At 44.6% G+C, this 7,635-nt stretch overlaps 1 long non-coding RNA gene across 2 annotated transcripts; it reads left to right on the top strand.

The window, feature by feature from the left end:
* Positions 1 to 287: 287 nt before the first annotated feature.
* On the top strand, positions 288 to 5,544 carry LOC309863563. 2 transcript variants are annotated; one of them, XR_014311110.1, is made up of 4 exons: positions 288 to 367; positions 2,598 to 2,817; positions 3,082 to 3,297; positions 4,467 to 5,544. It is a non-coding gene; the product is annotated as an uncharacterized lncRNA (long non-coding RNA). The 2 variants fall into 2 exon arrangements; XR_014311109.1 differs by lacking the exon at positions 3,082 to 3,297.
* The last annotated feature ends 2,091 nt before the right edge of the window (positions 5,545 to 7,635 follow it).

Below are 7,635 nucleotides of genomic sequence, written 5' to 3'. Positions count from 1 at the left end.
AGGGAGAAGGAGAAGCAGGCTCCCCACTGAGCAAGAAGCCCAATGCAGGACTCAAACCCAGGATGCTGGGATCACAGCCTGAGCCACCCAGGTGCCCCTAGATGTCTCAGATATATGTCAAGTAAAATGTGAGCTCAAACCAATACAGCCCAGACAGCCATGGCTGTTTCTGCCTTTCTCGTATTTATTTATTTTTAAATACCCACAGAGCACTTACTGTACGATAGGCACATTCCAAGCCCTTGACAAATACTGACTCATCTTTCATAACAGCCCTATGAAGTGTATACTATTACCATTTCCATTTTACATTTAAGGAAGCAGAAACAGAGACAGTTGATGTAACTGATTCAAGATCACCTAACAGGTAAGCGGCACCACCAGGATCCAAGGGCAGGTAACCTGGTCCATTCCCTCAGTGTGCGGATCAGGGGGCAGGCTCTTGCCTGGGAAAGCCCTGCTGAGACCAAGGCAAGGCGGATGGGTACGGGGCCATTTCTGCACACTCTAGAAAAGAACGGCAGGATCAGAAGTATTGAAGTTGCAGAAGTCTCCATGGGTAAGCTCCACGGAGACCTAGGGAGACCTCGAGAGACCTAGATGAGGGGAGCCGAAAAAGCTGGTAGGTTTCCCGGGCTGCTCCCCTCCACTGTCTCTAAGCATAGCCTAGGGTTTTGGTGCTCTTCCTGGTCCCCGGGCTTTGTGAACATGAATTTGCTGGCTATCGCAGCCTGACTGCATGGGAAGGTGGCAGAAGGCGGGACCCATTAAAGCCATCAAAAAAAAAAAAAAAAGAAATTCGGTTGATCCTTCAATAATCCGGGGTTGGGGCACCCACCCTCCACAGAATGAAAAATCAAATATAACTTGACTCCCCCAAAACTTAACTACTAATGGTTAAATGTTGATTGGAAGCCTTACTGAGAATATAAATCGTTGACTAACACAGATTTGTATGCTTGATGTATTACACACTGTACTCTTACAATTAAATAAGCCAGAGAAAGAAAAATCACAAGAGAAAATTCATTTACTGTGCTGTATCATATCTCTTCAAAAATATTCCTGTATAAGTGGACTCATGCCGTTCAAACCCATGTAGTTCGAGGGTCAACTGTAACTTGTTTTAAAATTTCAACCACTTTTAATTTTTTTTTTTTTAATTACGAAAGCAAAATGAGTTTGTGGCAGACATTGTAAAGGGGCTGATTCAACCCGATTTTCCAGCCCTTTCTGCCTTCCATTTTCCAGCTAGATCATAGGATGCAAATCCTACCACTGCAGCCAAGGTCTGTTATGGAGTTCCTGGGAGATCTCTTGTTTTCCTAAGACAGGCTCTGGGGCTTCTAGGCCCTCTTTCTTCTTGGATGACTGGAGGGACAGTGGCCACTTAAAGTCCACAAAGGAAAAGCCATCCCAATTTCAGACAAGCCCTCCTTGGAGCTGCTGAGCCCCTCTGTTCAGATTTCTGTCACTTGCGGCCAAGGCAATCCTCTCTGCTTGATGTTCTGTGCCATGTTCATGGTAGAAAAGTGAGAAAATACAGAAAAGAAAAATTAAAAGGAGAGGGAAATGACCAATAACCCTGTAGTCCGGAAATACCTAAAACATTATCTCTCTCTATATCTCTTCAATGTTTCCTCTTTTTATAGATTCACAAAAATATGGAATCACACTCTATAAGCACTCTTGTAATGGAATCTTTTATTTACCAATGTGCTAGGGCCATCTTCCTACACTAATCATGGTAATCTACTTGTCACTGTGTCAACGTTCTAAAGTTTGTTTAACTGATTCCCTATCGCTGAACATTTGTGATTGCCAATTTTCAAGCATTATAAACAATAGTGTGAAGGTGTTTGTAGGTGCGTCTTGGTCTGATTCATTCCTTCGGCTTATTTCCTTAGGATAAATTCCGAAAATTGCTATAAGTTGCTGGATCAGAGAAAATGCACATTTTGTAGGCTTTATATCCTAAGATAAAAATGCCTTTCTGAAAGGTTTTACCAAATTTTATACTTTCATTTGAAGTGTGTACCTTCCCCCACAACATCATTGTCCACAGTGAGAGTGATCATCTTTTTAAAAATGTCAGTTTAATGAGCAATATATAGGTTACTCATTTAATTACTGACTTTGACATATTCCCATGACATCATTTGCCATTTCTAGCTCTATTAATTATTTATTATGTGTCAAACATGGAGCTAGGTCATTTACCTTTGTTATTTCTTTTAATCCCCACAAATGCATTATCTTTTGTTTTATGAATGGATAAACAACAGCTCAGAGAGGTTACGTAACTTGCTCAAGATCACATAACTAGTAAGTGATCAAACTGGGCTTCATACCTAGGTCTTCCAGACTCCAAAGTGGTCCTTATAATAAATAGAGTTTTTTAAAGAAAGGAGGTTGGATGGGGAACTGTGTAAGTTCTTAAGTCCTAGTTGAATCGGCCAGGAATCACTAGGAAAGAGATGGCACTCTCCAAGGGATAACTGGAAAGAGTTCACAGAAGAAATTATCTATGGGAGTGTGGGGGAGGTCCAAGGGACCAGTCAAGAGTTAATAATGCACCAAGAGTCTATCATTGGCAGGAAGCCCTGGTCACCCCAAGCCTGGAGGGGCAGAAAGAGAGACCTCTTATGGGAACCTGAGGGTATCTATAGCCCCAGGAGAGTGGCTGCCTGGCCAAAGCTGTGAGCATCCACAGAGGAAGATGGCCATGGCCAAAGAGAAGATAGGACACAATTATACACCCAACTCTGATCCTTGGCTGATGACTCCCATTGGCCGAATCAAACCGGAAGCCAGAAGGTAAGGAAGCCTGGATGGGTCATCCATGGGAAACAAGCTTTGGGACACACAATAAGGAAAAAAAGGGTGGAGAATGGCCTTACAGGGACCCTCTTGTTCTTGATTACCATTAGAAGAGCAGAGCTCCATCATTCCACAACTAGCTATCGATACACTTTAAAACCCATGCGAGAGGCTGCTATGGGATTCAAGGCAACCATGTAGTACAGTCTGGTACACAGCAAATAGTCAGTAAAAATGAGTTATTTTTGTTTTCACACTTAGAATTGGCACTGGACATGGATCACTCCAAAAGATTCGTCTTTGTACTTTTTTTTCCGTTGGCAACCCAGTCTTCCAACCACTGGCCGTAAAATAACAAGGGGAAGCTACAAAAATGAAACAAAACAAAACAAAATAAACAAACAAAAAAAAAAAAACCAAAGTGGAAGAAAGAAAAGGAAAAGAGAAAAACCAGCTTGTTCTTGAGTACACAGCTGGGTATGTTTCCCAAACTCCTTTGCACTAAGGTGAGAGGCTCTGACGAGTTCCAGCTAATGGAATGTGAGCAGAGGTGATGAGCACAACTTCCAGGCCTGGCCCATCTTCATGCTGTCTCTTCCTTTGCCAGCTCAGTGTCAATGAACAGGAATTCCTCAGAGTTGCTGTTTCTAGAGACAGAGCCCCTGTCTGTCTGTGTTTGAACAGAGCCCTCACGCCATCCATTGCTCCTGACTTGGAAGCCCCTTAGCTCTCTATGGAAATGCAAAAGAAAAGCTGACAGTGTTTAACTAATGATATATGAGCGCTTCTTCGCCATAGTGCCTAGTGGTTCCATCATGAAGACAAAGACCAAACTTATTATTAGAGCAATATTTGGACAAGGACCCAGACCAGCAGGAGCAGCAACAAATGAATGCATAGTGGGTCTTGTCAGGAAGCAGCCCTCCAGTTCCATGACCCCCCAGTCTTCCTTTTCCTGATGAGAACTTAATTTGGGTTTACTTGAATTATTATGCTCTACCAGGGATTTCTGTCAAAAATTCCTTAAAATGAGTGGAAAGTTTCAGAAGTGAGAGGCTGGCACTGCATGTCACCAGTTGTATAGGGTTTGGGTTTACATCCAGTCCCTGCTCCTTTATTTATTTATTTATTTTCAATATTTTATTTATTTATTTGACAGAGAGAGATCACAAGTAGGCAGAGAGGCAGGAGGGTGGCCGGGGGGGGGGGGGGGTTGGGGAGCAGGCTCCCTGCTGAGCAGAGAACCTGAAGCGGGGCTGGATCCCAGGACCCTGAGATCATGACCTGAGCTGAAGGCAGAGGCTTAACCCACTGAGCCACCCAGGCGCCCCTCCCCGCTTCTTTAGAGCAGTGGACCTTGGCAAGGGACTTGACCTCTCTCCGTTAAAACATACAAAAGTCTGAAAACCCGTGTCAGAAACACAGAAAACACTCAATGCCAGCTTGATGAATAAGAGAATAAAGTGAGAAGACGGGATAGCTATTCCAACCCTCCCCTCTCCTCCCTTCAACCAGGGGTCTCTGACTGATGGGGTTTCTTCTGTCTCAGGAGGGGGTTGGTGCATATGATTTGGAAGAATTAGGGAGACAAGAAAGAACAGGGAATGTGTATGGCCGTCACATGTCTCTTTCTCTCCTCTTCTTAGGATGACACAGACCGAACTCCCTGATCCGCACTCCCTGAGCGAGAGGCCCCATCTCCCCTTTCCCCTTGGTGGCTCTGAGCATAGCATGGAGTTAGAAACCAGACTCTGGATTCCAAATGCCTGGGTTCAAAGGCTGACCATCTCCCTCCCATGGAGCCCCTGGGATGATGCCTGGCAACAGTGGCCACTATCGACATGAGCTGTTCAGTACCTGTCCACACACAGAGGTATTCTGGGCATGGTCATTTCCTCCCCTCCTTGGAAGATGCCAACACTGGTCCTCCCCTAAGGAGGCACCCTGTCTTGAAGCCTCTGTACCCACCCATTACCCCATTTGACTGAATGTCATCAATTCAGAACAACTTAAATGATTTGTGAACCTCTCAAACAGACTAACAGAAAGGGGAAAACTTTAGAATGACCAGGGCACAGCCCACTGCTCTAGTCTGATGAAAATAGTGCTGGAGGGAGAGATGACCTGGTGACATCAGGTTTCAACATCATGGCAGGACCAATCTCGCATCAGTTAAATAGGAAATCATCCCATTCTGTAGTGACAAGAGAGAGAAGTAATGGCTACAGAACACAAACATATATAAAACCAAGAGCCTCACAAAATGCATGTAATAGGCAGAACCTATTTCAGTTATATATTCCACCAGATTCAGTTCCCTACAACCTAACATCCCTATACAATGAAATTACGATGTAACATTTGTGCATAAAGAGGGCATGTAACTGCAGAGCTGCAAGGGTTCACCCCAAGTGCCCAGACCTGAAGTCTTGGTGTCAGGGCATGGTATGCATCAGGAGGAACATTCTAGATTGACGAGGAGGCTGAGATATGGAGACAGACATTCAGGTCCACATACTATGTGCCAGGTGCTGAATGGACATCCCCTCATTTACTCATCACCAAATCTATGATGTACAAATAGCTTTCAGGAAACCATCTGTGCCTGGGATGGAGCCTGGACTTCGCCACTTTCCAGCTGTGTGATTTTTAGGAAAGTTGTACAACCCATCTGAGCCTGGGAAGAATAAAGGGGCCAACATACATAAAACACCCTGTACATAATAAGTGTCTAATTGATGTGATTTTTTTTTCCCTCCTCTTGATTCTATTAGTGTTTTTCAACTCTGGCTGTACATAGCAACCACTGGAGGAGCTTTAAAAAAATTCTTGCCTGAGCCCTTCCTCCAGAGATTCAGATTTAATTGGTCTGGGGTGTGGCCTGGACAAGGGCATGGGGATTTTTAAAAGCATCCCCCTGGGAGCAGCTAACGTTCAGCCAAGGTTGAAAACCACTTGTCTTAATTGAATCACCCAGTATCAAGCAGGGAGTTAGGAGGTGGTACAAGAATTTTGTTAATCACACTGGCAGAGTTATAACTGAGAACTTGGGAACGCGGACGTCCCCTCCTGCCATCAAGGGAAAGGGACAGAGCAATGGGAGCTCCCTCAGCTCCGTGTCCTCCAGGGGGGCCGGTCTATGCAGACCAAGGAAAAGTCGGACGAGCAAGAAGTTTTGTCTGGATGAGGGATACCATTTTGGGAAAGCCAATTCTTTAGAACAGAGTCTATGCGTTAAAGAGCCTGGGGGTGTAATTCCTCAAATTAAATGTATGTTCTGGGAACCTGAGATAATAGTCCTTCTGTCTTAATGGAGGACTAAAATTCTGCAGCACCGTTGTCGCCCAGCTGTGTGTCCTGTAAGGTGAGTTCCTAAAACACGCTGAGTTCCATTTCCCAATCTGTGAGGGACATACCCACTTTTTTTTTTTTTAAGACTTTATTTATTTATTTGACAGAGAGATCACAAGTAGGCAGAGAGGCAGGCAGAGAGAGAGAAGGAAGCAGGCTCCCCGCTCAGCAGAGAGCCCAAAGCGGGGCTCGATCCCAGAACCCTGGGATCCTGACCTGAGCCTAAGGCAGAGATCTTAACCCACTGAGCCACCAGGCGCCCAGGGACATACCCACTTTTAAGGAGAACTATGTGAGAGCTTGACCTTCTCAGGAAAGAAAAAAATTTTAAAAAGCCATATCCATCCAGATGCACAACTTTATATATATTTTACATTTAAGGAAGTTCATGGACCCCATTAATTTTTTCTTAGCTAGATAGGCCCTAAATCCCCTTCCAACCTGATAAAATTATCTTACTCCAATTAAACTATTGTTTAAAGGTTATGCGCTATGGGTGGGCTCCACAGGAGGGAGAGGGACATCTGAGCCCTGCAGGACTTGAGCCGGAAATAATGCGGAGGATCTCTGGGTAGAGTGAGTCATTTCTAAGACCTTGGGTTTAGGCAGCCCGGTCAAGTATCTAAAAAAAAAAAAAAAAAAAAAAAAACCCTCCTCCGGAAAAATAATCAGGCCAAAGAATTACAATCCTAACTCTTTCTTTAGGAATTAATGCCTTTAACATGATTTTCAAAGTGCAGTACCGAAAATCCACATTTCATTATCAGGTTCAAAGCCAAAGGGCCGTGCGGAAACCCCAAGCAGGCTGGAAGGCGGAGCCCGGGCGCACAAATCCCTCTTCTTCCCCAGGCTCTCTGTGCGATCCGAGCGGGCAAATTGCTTCTTTCACCTCTCCGTGCCCTCGCCTGGAAAGCGCAGATAACAGCGCTAACCTCACAGGACTGGTATGAGGAATAGCTAATAAAATGTGATAGTGACACGCCCAATTTAAATGCAAACGGCTGTAAAACAACAAAAAGCGTATTTAAAGATTTCCACAGCTGGGAGATTGGGGGAGATGGGGACGGACACCAAGGCTTTGAGAGGAGGCTATTTATTTTTCTCTCTAGGGTACACGTTGGTGAATTGATTCTGCCATGTGCCAGACACGGTGCTAGACTCCGGGAAACAGAGAACAGTCTTGGTTCTCATGTCGTCCGCAGCCGTTCCAGGAAAGTCATGCGAAATCTGCTGGAAAATGTGCTAAATTACAGGGCTCTCTCTCTCTTTTCTATGATAGTTACCAAACTCTGGCTGCAAAAAATAATGCTCGGAGCTTTGGGAAAGGCAAAGGCTTATAAAACACATCAATGCCCTTGAAGAGAAGACACGTGGGAAAGGGGAAATGGTCCAGGGTAAGGTAAGACCCAAAGCCAAGTGAATACTCAACTTCTTCTTTCATTTGTGTTTCTTTTACCTGTGAGG

The sequence above is a fragment of the Mustela nivalis genome, assembly GCF_964662115.1.
Source record: "Mustela nivalis genome assembly, chromosome: 4".
NCBI classification, from domain to species: Eukaryota; Metazoa; Chordata; class Mammalia; order Carnivora; family Mustelidae; genus Mustela; species Mustela nivalis.
This window is presented reverse-complemented; position numbering and strand designations above follow the sequence as displayed.